Genomic DNA, 13,057 nt, shown 5'->3' with positions numbered 1-13,057 from the left:
TTTGAAATTCCAACTTAAAACCTGCAGGCATTTTGATATAATGTATAAGTATTAAAATAAGAAATTAAAATAACATGGTATTAGTTAAGCTGGTGACCGAGGAAAAGATTAGATCTTGTGAAATCATCTTTAGAAACCTGGCAGGCCACTGAGTACCCAACTTTTCTCCTATCATTAGAAGCCGGAAGCTCTGCTGTCTCATAGGTTGATTAGAAGGTAGCCGTTGCTCTAGCAATCTCTTTAGTCCTTTTCTTTTACATTTTAAAACTAGTTCTGCAGAAAATGGGTTCTCATTTTTTTTTTCTTTCTAGCTTCTTCTTTCTGCTTTTCTAGCAGCTATAATGGATTTTGGTTTTTTATTTACCAAAAGGGGTTCTTGCTCAGTGATAAGTGATGTGGACTCTACGAGGTAGAGCCAGGCATACCTGGGTTTGAATCCTGCCTCAGTTACTTACTAGATGTGTAATCTTGAGTAATTATAGAAAACCTGGGAGCCTTTCCAAGTATAAAATGCAATGAATAATCCCTATCTGGTAAAGGAAGGAAAAGCAAATGAAATTGATCAGGTGACAAAAATCAAGAAAAGAAAATCAAGTGGCATGACAATGCCTGGTGTACATAGTAGGAGATAAATCAAAATTTATGTCCGTGCCACTCTACCATGTGCTCAAATCCTGTATCAGCCTTTGAGCTGCCAGCAGTGTCCTCCCAGCTCTAAGCTGCCTGGCATACTTATTACTGGACTTCCTAAAATCTCACTTCTTTTCATAAAGTACAGCGCACTGTGGTAGGGTGGCATAAATATGGGGATTTAGAATCAGAAGACCAGGAGGTCAAGTCATCCTTTTTACTGGCTGCCTGATGTTGGGTAGGTTGTTTTACTTCAGAGAGCCTCTGATTCCTTATTGGTAAAATGGAAGTAACCTTACCACTCAATTTATAGTTTGTTGTAAGAATTTGCTAAGTTCTAGTTGGTGGATATTTATTTTAAACCTGTTGTGAGTTTTGTAGTATTCTGAGTAATAGTCTAGGGGATATAAGAAAATAGGTAAGAAAAGCCTGGTAAAGAAAAAAAAAAATGCAAGGATTTGGCGAATGTCTGAATGTAGGACATGAAGGCTGAGTCAAAATCATAGTGAGACTTCAAGCTTAGATGACAGAAGTAATAGGAAGTGGGGAGGTCAGCAGCGTTTGTGGGAGCATAGCTTGTAGTGGGGTCAGTTCAAGCAGGTTAAATTTGAGGAGCGTGATGGTGCTTTTGTACAAATGCTGGTGGGAATAAGGGATTGAAGGTTGGTTGCGGGGACTGGAGCCACCATTTAGAGGTGAGGCCGGCAGCTGTGGACAGGAGCAGACTCTTGGGGGGTGGGGGCTGCACTGAGGCCACTGCAGAGATGCACACACAGGAGCACAAGAGTGCTGCTTGTGCGTCTTTCTGAGTCCATATTTGTAGAAAATACCCCTAAGGTGACTTCCTGGCAGCTGTCTGCGCTGGCTTCATTTCTCCAACAGCACCTTGTTTATCAGGGGGCCCGGTGTAAAAGCCTCGTGCTCTGGTCATCGATGTTCTTTCAGTTCCTCCCAGATAGTCCTGGCCCTGGCTGGCTCTGGTGGTTTTGGGCTCTTAGTGCTTGTTGAGTGCCTCTTGTATAAATTGGTGATGACTTCAGGAAATGGTGCTGGATTTGAAATAGGGTTTCTTAGAAACATGCTAATTCTGTAGTTTACAACTTAAAGTAATGCGCCCTGGATAATGGTGGATATTACACTGAGGAGTGCTGCGGGATGCTCACTGAAGTGGATGATCTTTTATCAAAGACCATATTAAAAGACTTCAAATGATAAAAGATGTTGGGGCCTATATATTAATTACAAGGACAATCGCAGGTCTAAATAAAAACTGGATTGGCTGTTAATATTGTAACTGGTTGGGATGATACAGCAATCTTTTTATTCATATATCAGTGCAATATTTAACTTTTAAAGGAAGCAATAACATTTCCTCTCAGTAGAGGTCACTTAACACAAGATTTGCAGTACTGGATGAGAAATGTTACCCATTGATTTGTGGTTTGGAGAAGAAAAAGGAGAAATAAAGTTCTTTGAAGGTATTTTCCATAGGAGTACCAGTTTATCAGAACCCAAAATGGGTACATTTCCAGTGCTTTGATATTTTTTTTTTCTTTTTGTACCGTGGATCTCATAAGCTTTCTATAAACTGATATACAGAGTCTGTATTAAATTGGCTCAAGCTCCTAGCAGAGCCTTAATACCCAGTACCCGAGTGGCCATGCTACAAGTTATGTTCAATATAATCTTTCTCATGAATGCTAATGAGGATTAATATTAAACTACATCTAAACCAATGTTAGATAAATGATTTACCTTTATAATCCCTGCACCCATATGCTATTTCATATGCCTGCACCTAAACCTCCGTCTGCAGTATTCTCCTGGTCTCTGAATTAAGAATTATGAAAGGAAAGCGTAATAAATCACACACACTGAACTACTGACATTTTTAATCTTTCTACTTACCACCTTGCTTCCCAGCAGTATTGACCTGGGAGCTTGTTAGAAGTACAGAATGTCAGGCCCCACCCCTGACCCACTAAATTAGGATCTGCATTTTAAGAAGGTGTCCAGGTGGCTTATGTATACAATGAAGTTTGAGAAGCACGGGTCTAGGACAGTGGTCCACAGACCAAGCTAAAGTAGGAAAGCTCTAAATAGGGTTTTCTAACCTGACTTCACATTAGAGTTACATAGGGGACTTTTTAAAATTCCGACTTCCCACACTTCACCTCCAGAGATTCTGATTCTGTTGGTGTAGGGTGACATCTGGACAGTGATAGCTTTAAAAGATTCCCAGGTGATTCTGTTGTCAGCTTAGGCTGTCAACCTCTCGGAGTTTGTTGGAAATGTGTACCACAGAGCTTACCCCTGACCTACTCGATCAAAATGTGTGTTTTAACAAATTCCGAGGTGATTCATAAGTACTTTAAAGTTTGAGATGCGGTGAAAACTGTTTAGAGGCAGAATACAAAGCCCAGTAAGACAGCCCCTGTTCTCAGGTAAGCAGGGTTACTGTTACAGAGGTTTGTAAAAGTGAGTGGTCCTGGCCGTGAACTTGAAATGATTTCTTGTTTCATCTTTGGTGTAGTGATCATAGGGTGCCCATCCTTACTCTAGAAATAGAGGGGTTGATCCATTTTCCTGGTAGGAAACAGTATGGTTTTTTTAATAAAGAGTGTGGGTTCTGATGTCAGACTGCTTTGGTTCAAATTTTGGTGAATTATCTCCCTAAACCTCAACTTCCTTATCTGGGAAAAGGGATAATAATTTACTTCCACTTGATGAGTACTCAAAATATGTTGGCTGTTATTATCAGTAATAACACTGCTTCAACTAAAAGTTTTCTTTAAAACTTTTTCAAAGTCACCTGATATGAGTGGGCTGTGGTCAGATTGACAAAGGTGTTGTGTATCTGTAATAAGAACTCTAAGAGCCTTGGATTACTTGAAGGTGAGGATTTTTAATGACTGTTTTACTGTCTTTATAATTATCTATTTAGCAGCTCCACCTCAACACAAAGAAGGTGACATTTTTTTAGTCTAGAATAGTAGTATAAAATTTTTAGTACAGAGAAAATAAGAGGTATTGAATAATTATTGCAAAACAAAATCATAAAAGTTCTTTATTCACACTCAGCGTTCATTTAACAGTAGTTTTAGGGTTCATCCTGCAATATTGTACTTAGTCAGGTATGGGCCCATCTCTCCTTTTAGGCAGTGATCTTCTCAAGTCTTCAGTTCTGAGACTCAGAACCTCTGTTACCGGGGCCAGCACGCACCAGACACTCGGTTTTTGCTTAACGAAGAACTTAATTATCAGCTGCTCTCTACTAGGTACTAGGTACTAGGTGTCTTCCAGAGAGGAGGCAGATAAGAAAATTTCACAAATAGTTCTAGTACCGGCCTGCCGAGCCAGACGTAAGATTCTAAGGCTGGGGCTACTTCTGGCATGAGGTGTTGTGGAGGCCCTCTGGAAGTGCCGCTTTTTGTGGCGGGTTTTGAAGGCAGAGGTAGATGTGTGTAGATGATCATGGGGGAGTGGGCAGGGTGACTGTCCAGGTAGAGCCAAACTGAGGCAGAATTAGTAACAGGTGCTCGGATCTGGGGACTTGAGAGTTAGGAGCTGAGGGAACTGTGATCCTCTTTGCCTCTTCTGTTAATTTTTTAGACTGAACAGGTGCTGCTACACTCAAAGGCAGCCATTATGAGTTGACTTTTTACAACTTCTGAAACATTTTAGGCATACCAAAGAGTAGGAAATAATAAACACCTGTGATCTCACCAGCCAATTTAAAAAATAAACATTGCAGATGAATTGCCAACTCCTGTGAATGCCTCCATGGTCTCATTCGTTTCTTTCTCTTCGTTAAGGTAACCATGACCTGTGGGTGTTTGTCATTCCTAGATGGGCGTGCATCTGTCAACACTAGTGTTTTTTCACGTTTTTAAACCTTCTATAAACGCTACCTTCATCTCTCCTTTTGTAACTCACATTTTTGCTCAACATTTCAAATTCATTCTTAACTGATTCATAAAGTCCTAATTTATTAATTTATTTGCTTATAGTATTCATTGTATGAATGTATACTATAATTTACTTTTCCATTTTCCTATTTATGAACACTTTGGCTGTCTTGTATTTTTGTTATCTCAAATGGCATGGCAGTGAACATTCTAATTTGTGGCTTCTTGTGCGCTTATGGCAGAGTTCCTCTAGGCTAGGTGTATATTTAGGAATAAAATTGCTGGACAGTAAATTATAATCATTTTCTGGGTGAACCAAGGCATTCTTGAAAGGGCATATTACATTTTCTTTGAGAGGATGTAATTTTATCTACTTCTATTTATAAAGTGATTTTTAGGTATTTTACCTCCTAATCCTTATAATTCCGATATCCCAACAAAAACAGCTGGCGCCCAAAGAAAAAGCATGGGAAAGAAACTAAAGTAGAAGGCTGCCGTCCTTTCCCCAGAGGGGCACCGAGTGCTGCGCCTCTGTTATCCATTAGCTGGGTCTGGTGGCCGCGCGCTCGTCGGACGCCTGGAGCTCCGGGTTTCTGAGAGACTTCTGTGTGGCCGCGGTGGCCGGGTGGCCGGGTGGCCGGTGTCTGGCCGCTGTGAGCGTCGCCTGTCTACCTCTGGTTGTCTGAGGCAGGACTCCACAACAGGGCAAATGAATATTTTCACATTAACGATAGCAGAAAACCAGAATCAAAACTAGGAGTGAAAGTAGGAAACACAAATCACATAAGATTAAGTGTGAATTTTATATAATATAAATGAGTTAGATTTATTTTTCCTATTTCAGTCATTCTTTTAGGTCCAGAATGTGTGTGCTGCAAGAAATTACAGTCTTCAAAAACAAAAATTACAGTCTTCAAAGTCTTAGTGCTGTTATGGAAGAACAATGCTGAAATTACTTTGTTTTTTTTTTCTTTTTGTTAGATGATGTTGGACAAACTGCTCTTTGTTCTGTAAGAGCAACCACTCCAAATCAGCTAAGACAGTTGCCCTTTCTCCCTGTTGTCAGCTTGCCGCCTGGCTCCTAAAGAGTTAAGTTGGAGGTTTGTGAGGTCATGTGTGACTTCACTGGGTCTGGACTTTTGAAGCAGATCTTTTGGAGGGAAGCTGCCTGTTGAGAGGGGAGGCTAGGCAGAGGGGGTGGAGGGAGGGCTCCTTTCACTTCTTTCAAGTTCTTATCCCTCAGCCCCTGGGGGACATAGTGGCATTCGGGGAGAATGTCACTGCCGGGCCAGTGTGTAGCGGTTCGCACTCCCAACAGAAGCAGCTGGATAAGTACATTAAAAGAGGCCTTGCTGAACATGAAGGTTTGCTGAGCAGCTGGAACAGGAGAATGTTCTTTGTATTCCTGATAAAATTATGGGCAGACTGTTTGCTGACGGAGGTAACTGGAATTCAGTTTATTTTCTTTGGTCCTAGACAGTACTGGATAATATATAATTGTAGTTAGAGAAAAATTCCTTGGATTTTAAACTGTTTTATTTAAAGTGGAAAACATCGTAAGAAAGTCTCAGAAACTTAGGAAAATGATAATTCATATATATTCTAAATAAGGTTGACAAAAATGAAGAGGGTGTATTTGTTATAGGGTCTGTAATGTTTGGACAGGATGAGATTTTCTTCCTTAATAGAGTTGTGCTGCTCTTTGAGGTGGTCAGACATAGCTTGGTGCTCCTAGACTACAGTGTGCTTTCAGCTACCTTTTCTGAAACTGAATCCAGGCATTGGAAGGTTACCAGTTTGTTTGAGCTTGATCATTTAGTGGGGTCCATTCTGACTACTGAGCAAGGCTGTCACTCTTAAATTTTGGTGTGTCACTGCTCTAAAGGGAAAGTTGGCTGTGCTGTTAGTGTAGAAAGGTGATTTGTCTTAGATTTTAGCATTAGGTTTGAAACTTCAAATGCTAGCTGGTTATCTAAAGAAAAAAGGCATAGGGAATATTTTTTTCTGGAACTGAGGGAATTTCAGCTCCACAGTTTATCTCTGAGAAGGTCTCTCTCTTGTTTCATATTCATAAATAAAGGTCAGTGGTGGTAAAGGAGGGAACTTGAACCCAGTGTGTTGATATTTTTTTTGGTCCATTCTTGAGATGCTTTGGGTTAAAGGATTCCTGAACACCTGGGAGCCCGTGAGGACCCTGGCGTTTGAATGTCCAGGACAGTCAGCTGATTCTAATAGATGTATTTGCGGGTATGTATTGGGGAAGTTGAAGTTTCTTGCCTTGATAACAGTGTTTAAGTTTGTAATTTTAAATTCATATTTCTAGTATTTTATAATGTTATTTATCTTACCTGGCCATCAGTATTTAAAAAAAAAAGCCTCTTTCTAATTGAATATTTTGTTTCATAGCTTTAATAACAAAGGGCAAAGAGAATGCTTGATAAAAAGGATGTGAAACATATTTTAATGAGAGGCATAGTGGTTATGAGCCTGGACTTGGGATGATAGGCTCATTGATGAGTTTTATCTCTATTCCTTACAATTTGACCTCTAGTAAGTTACTTAACCACTCTTCAATCTCAGTTTCTTCATATGTGACCTAGAGATGGTCATAGCACCTAACCTGAGAGGTGGTTGTTGTGAAGATTAACTGAGGTACAATACATGGGAAGCACTTAGCAGAGTATCTCCTGCATTAATAAAAGCTCAGTAAATATTAATAAACTAGCTATTGTTATGTTTAAATTGCTCTTCCTTACATCAAGCACATGAGAGGACTTAGACCTTAGAGAATGGCTGTTTTGAACTTGGAGTTGTGGGTGTGCCCACACTATAAGCATGGCAGGGTTCCAGGTAGTGCCCTGTGCCTCGTGGAAGGCAGTCTTCCCCGCTGCTGCCCCAGAAGTCCTCTCTCAAACGGAGCCTTAGGTGTCAAGGAGGGCTGAGAGAGAAAAGGGGTGGATCAGTGCAATCCATCAACACTTTGTGAAACTTCTTTATGCTCACGTCCTGTTGATAGTGTATCCATTCCATCATCTTTGAATATGGAACACAGGACTGCACACACATGTACCTCATAGGAGGAATGTGACCCACAGTAGGAGTAAAACTGAAGTGATTGTCAGAACCAGGCCATTCTTTCTGTGTTCTTTCTGTAGGTGCAGATTGTCCTTTTCCATGCAGTAGTGGCTGTTCTTAGAGGATTTATCTGTATTTCCAGCTTGGCCCTTTCTATCTTTAGGCTCCAGGAGTTGGTAGCTGTGCAGCTGTTTGAAGCTCCTTAACTTCTATTTCCCGGAATATGACTTGTGGATAATATCTTTTCTTCCATGGTTATTGAGATTAAATAAGATAAAATATGGAGCACCTGGGTGGCTCAGTCAGTTAAGCATCTGACTCCTAGACTACAGTGTGCTTTCAGCTACCTTTTCTGACGAAGCATTGCTTTGGCTCAGGTCATGATCCATGGGTTTGAGTCCCACGTGAGGCTCCCTGCTCTGCGGGGAGCCTGCTTCTCCCTCTGCCCCTCCCTTAGCTTGAGTGTGTTCTCTCTCCCACTCTCAAATAATTAAATAAAATCTTAAAAAAAAATAAGATAAAATATGTGGAAATGCCTAGCATAAAGTCCTAAGTACTAACAGATTTTTTGGTCTTCCAAAAATTCTTCCATTTCTTCTATTACTGTGAAAGTAAAATTCACACAATTTGTAAATGAGTCTCTCACTATTTTGCTTTATAAAGGTCTCATGTCTAGATCAGTGTTTCCAAAGCTTTTGTTTACAGTGATTTTCTTCTGTGTTATTAGTTTACTTTGTCTAGTGTCAGTTTCTCTGTCACCATGACTGTCCCGGGAAGTCATTATGGCTTTTAAATTTAATGTAGAACTAGTTTTCAAAAATATGAAACAAATATGTGCCAATGGTAAAAATTGAAATTGAAGTTCTCTTTTTTCCCCACTTTGCTCCAACTTCTCAGAAGGAACCTCCTGATGGTTTTTAGTGTATTCTTTAAGGCATGGTCTGTGCGCTCTTTGGGAACCAGTTTTTAAACTGCCTTACTGGTGCAAAAGTGCAGATATAGAATGGAAAGTTCTGTCAGATTTGCCAGCTCCCCGTGCAGCTCAGTTCCTCGCTCCAGTTCTGCAGCACAATGTTTGGAATGTTTGGGAGCACTCTTGTAGGGAACCTGCCCGCACAGCTGGGTTGTGTCACCAAGAGCCTAATGCACTTGACAGGTCCAGCTGTAGCCACACTATTATGATTCATGTGATCAGGCCAGAGTTCATGCAGGATAGCAAGGCAGGCCTGGGTCTGAACCTACCGTGAAAATGCTCAGTCCTGAAATTCTGGGGAGGCAGAGCCTGTGTTGGGTTCCAGCAAGGATTTTAGTCATTGTTTAGCTGGCTAGAGGGTGTGGTTCAGTCAGCTCTTTGAGCGACTGTTGTGTTTGGCTTTTTATCATTAATAACATTGGGTGGAGGGAGGATACAAGTAGGTGCACTGAATGTGGAGTTGGAAGAAAGGGGCTCAGCTATCAGCCTTGCTGCTTACCAGCTGTGAGCTGGAGGGGGCATTGGGGGTGGGGGGCAAGGCTTCTTTGGTTCTCTGTTTCTTTACTGGGAAAATGGGACTGTTGTGAGGGTGAGATACAATAATGCATATGAAAGTGCTAGATAGACTGCAAAGTGGTCTGTGTGTTTTTAAATTTGTTTTTCTTAATGGATATTGAGAGGACTGGCTTATTCCTCCTGAATGGCTTAGGTATGTTAAACTATTTGTGCTTTGGAGAGGGAGGAACTGTGTTTGGTGTCATTGGACTTCATCCCACCTCTTTGTGAGGGTTGTTTGTCACATCTGCTGTTGAATGCTCCTGGCATACCTAGAAGCCTGCATTTAGAAGGGGCTAGGGCAGTATAATTTCTGTGCTTAGAATGTTCTCAAAGAAGCCACTCCCTTTTGTTGATTTAGCTAGTCTTTTATTGAGACCCTACCTTTTAGCAGAGGAAGCACTGAGAACTGAGGCCCTGATCATCTCCATTGACCCAACTCTGCTACTGATTGTGAGACCTGGGAAGAGTCACTTCCTCTCTTGATCTCTCACTTTTCTTCTCTGTAAAACAAAGGTGGTTGGACAGAAGACATTTTTGTATGTGGGGGTGGAGATGGTGGACTAAATATCTTCCTGTTTCTGTCTTTCCTCTACCTTATTATATCCATCATCTTACTGACCAATTCTTTCTTCCCCTTTTAAACACCTTAGGACAGTTGTCTTCAAAAAGATAAAACAAGTGAGTAATGAGGCTAAACATCACTTGAGGGATGCTGTGTTGACTTGTGAGATCTAAATATAATGAAAACCCTTGAAGGGTGACAGGGTGTTAAGAGTGAGTATCATAATCTCCTGCCTATGATTCCTGACCTTGACATGCTTTGTTTTGTAGTCATCTGGAACTAATCATCTTTGATTAGGGCTTCCATGTCTCAGATCTGTTGTTATGGGAGCTATGAGTACCTGAAGGGAGAGAGAGAAAAAGGACACCATGGCAGGTGGTAGCTGAAATAGAGATGCCACCATGACAAGAAATGGAGTTTGAGTATTCTTTTAGCTGGAGGCAATAATCCCTTCAGGGCAGAGGAGGGGCCTTTTGCCAGGCTGCTGTGGCTTAGTTCTCAGTACTATTCATCCATCCTGGTTCTTAAGTTCTTTATCTAAATCTTATTTACTAGAGGAACACATTTATCATGTGTGGACATTTTTAGTCTGGCTTTCCCAGGACAAGACTGCATTTCTAGGTGACAGAATTATAGGGAAACATTTGTATTTCTTCAGTATTTTGCTGCTAAAAGGTAAACAAAAAGACAGTTAAAAACTGTCTCTGCAGCTTACAAATCAGAAGGCTTTGGACTGGTCCAAGTAGCGTGAGACAGTCATTGCCTCCTATAACTTGTGTTCCTTGGGTCAGGTGAGGCAACTTTCAGAGACCCATGGCAAGACTCCTCCTTGTTGAAATAATTCAGCTAAAGAATTCCAGGATTCATGACTTCAAAAGTCAACGGTTGGTAAGAGGAACACAGATTTCTTATGTGATTGGCTGAGTCTAGCCCAAGTGTTAGAGGGATTATCTCTGTTGTAGACCCTTCAGTCTCAATGTAAGTAGAGATTCTGTTGATCAAGATTTCACACTTCTTGCTAATTCCAAAAGTGAGGTCTTAGATATTTACCTTGCATAAACTTTGTGACAAGTAGATCAATACCTGCTTAAATGTCAAACGTGTAAGTGCTGCTTCAGGATTGGAGGTGGGGATATGGCCAATAGGTTTAGAAGGTAATGAAGAATAAACCTAAGGACTAAGTCAGTATAAGATGAGTTTGGCTTTGCATTTTCTGGCATCTTGACCTTGGGAAGCTGGTGTGTCCCATCCTTGACTATAACTTTGAATTCACCATGGAAATTCCTGGGCATTTTCTTAAGCTGGAAAATGAGGGAACCAAAGTATCCACTTGAAACACAGCCAAAAACATGTTGGCATATTTTAATATAATGAAAAACTGCCTAGTCTCTGGGCCCCACCTTCTCAGTAGGGTCCTGGTAAATTTACTGATCATTCTGGGACTCCTCATTGGTAAGCAATATGGATTTCACATCCCAATCCTTTGAATATAGCTTTTTTTTTTTTTAAGATTATTTATTTATTTGACAGAGAGAGAGAGAGAGAGAGCGCACGCATAAGCAGGGGGAGTAGCAGGCAGAAGGAGAGGGAGAAGCAAGCTCCCCACAGAGCAGGGGGAGCCCGATGCAGGGCTGGATCCCAGGACCCTGGGATCATGACCTGAGCCGAAGGTAGTTGCTTAACCAACTGAGCCACCCAGTCGCCCTTCTTCTTCTTTTTTTTTTTTTAAAAAGGAGAAAAACATTTTTATTAACAAAATATTTCATTGGCAAATTTAGGTTGAACAAAACAGGCACCCACTATCATACACACACACACACACACACACAGAGCTATTCCCAGAAGTATCTCAGCTTGAGAGAGAACAAACAGCACTTACACGTGAGCCACAGTCAGTAGACATTTGAAATGTCCACATTGCTCCCTACTGATTCTTCGCTCCATGTCTGGCTTCGTTTGGTTGCTGCAGAGTGAGAGCAGGCCATCTCCTGAGTCATCATTATCTCTTCCTGTGGCACTGAGGTCTTCTTGGGAGGTCTCAGAGCCACACAGCCATGGGGCCAGCTCTGGCAATAGGCTGAGAGATCCATCTACAGAAACTAGGCTGTGAGCCAGGGGTGGGGTTGCCCCACCCAGTATGTGTTAAGTATTAAAATCCACCCATGGTTGGCTGGTGTGGAAGTAATATTTATCTTGTGTTATACTCAGTTTTATGGAACCATACCTAAAGACAGCAGTCTGCTGTAACTGTACACCAAGTTGATTAAAAATTGAATTAGATATACCTTCTTAAAGAGCTTAAAGGGGAAGTCTCATTGTGAAGAAATAACAAGATTTTGGTATTTTTTTTCCGCTCAAAATATTGTATATTATATGGCTACCAGCTATCCTTCCTGTGCTCCGATGCCATTCTTTTCACTAGCTTTTTTTTTTTGATAGCATGTTTTCTCCTTCCTGCTATCCTTCTTCACCTTTCCTGTCTCCTCTGTCATCAGAATTCAAATTGTCATGGGATCTTTTCCTTTCCCTGATTATTTAGCTATGCTCATGTCTCCCCAATTGTTTCTCCATTCCACATTCTTATCTTCCTGAGCCTCAATAGCCACTGACGGACAGGGACTTTAACTTGCTCTGTTGCTGTAGCCATTGTGCATCTACCAGTGAGACTCTTATAAGCTCAGGTTGCTTCCAGACCTGTCTATGGAAGGTGGATGTCTACAGTAGTCTTGTGTCTGCTGGTGATGCAAGTGGTAGTAGTAGGAAGAGCGCTGTGCTGGGAGTTGGAAGACTTGGGCCCTGGCCCTTGTTCCGTCTATATCTAAATTCCTAACCTGTCTCTCCATTCACTCATATGGAAAATGAGATTAGATTAAATAATTCACAACGTGGGGCGCCTGGGTGGCTTAGTCATTAAGCGTCTGCCTTCAGCTTGGGTCATCATCCCCGAGTCCTGGGATCGAGCCCCGTGTCGGGCTCCCTACTCCTCGGGAAGCCTGCTTCTCCCTCTCCCAGTCCCCCTGCTTGTGTTCCCTCTCTCGCTGTCTCTCTCTCTGTCAAATAAATAAATAAAATCTTAAAAAAAAAATAATTCACAACGTGTATTTCCAACTCCAGAAGTCCATTACTTGACTCTATGAAATCATACTAATTCTGGCTCCTTAGATTAGCTCTTTGTGACCAACTAGAATCTTCTTTACAAGAACAGATTGAAAAATAGTGAGGAGACTGTGGAATTGGAGCAGGTAGAATAACACCAAAATTTAGCAACATGCTCAGACCATTGATAAGATGGAGAGCAAGTGGAAGGAGAGGCCATTTTCCATTCTTCTGTGGTCTTTTTTGGGCTGTGTT

General features: G+C 41.3%; 1 protein-coding gene and 1 long non-coding RNA gene across 2 annotated transcripts in view; both read left to right on the top strand.

Annotated features, from left to right (window-relative positions):
• Positions 1 to 13,057, top strand: part of PSD3 (pleckstrin and Sec7 domain containing 3) — a 522,661-nt gene that overhangs the window by 118,983 nt on the left and 390,621 nt on the right. The gene's annotated exons all lie outside the window — the stretch shown is intronic.
• LOC118009898 lies at positions 5,350 to 8,419 on the top strand. Its single transcript, XR_004679053.1, has 2 exons — positions 5,350 to 5,979; positions 6,685 to 8,419. It is a non-coding gene; the product is annotated as an uncharacterized LOC118009898 (long non-coding RNA).

Source organism: Mirounga leonina, unplaced genomic scaffold (assembly GCF_011800145.1).
Source record: "Mirounga leonina isolate KUSES-001 unplaced genomic scaffold, KU_Mleo_1.0 Mir_128, whole genome shotgun sequence".
Lineage (NCBI taxonomy): Eukaryota > Metazoa > Chordata > Mammalia > Carnivora > Phocidae > Mirounga > Mirounga leonina.
The sequence above is the reverse complement of the archived record's forward strand: the minus strand, read 5'-3'. Positions and strand labels throughout refer to the sequence as shown.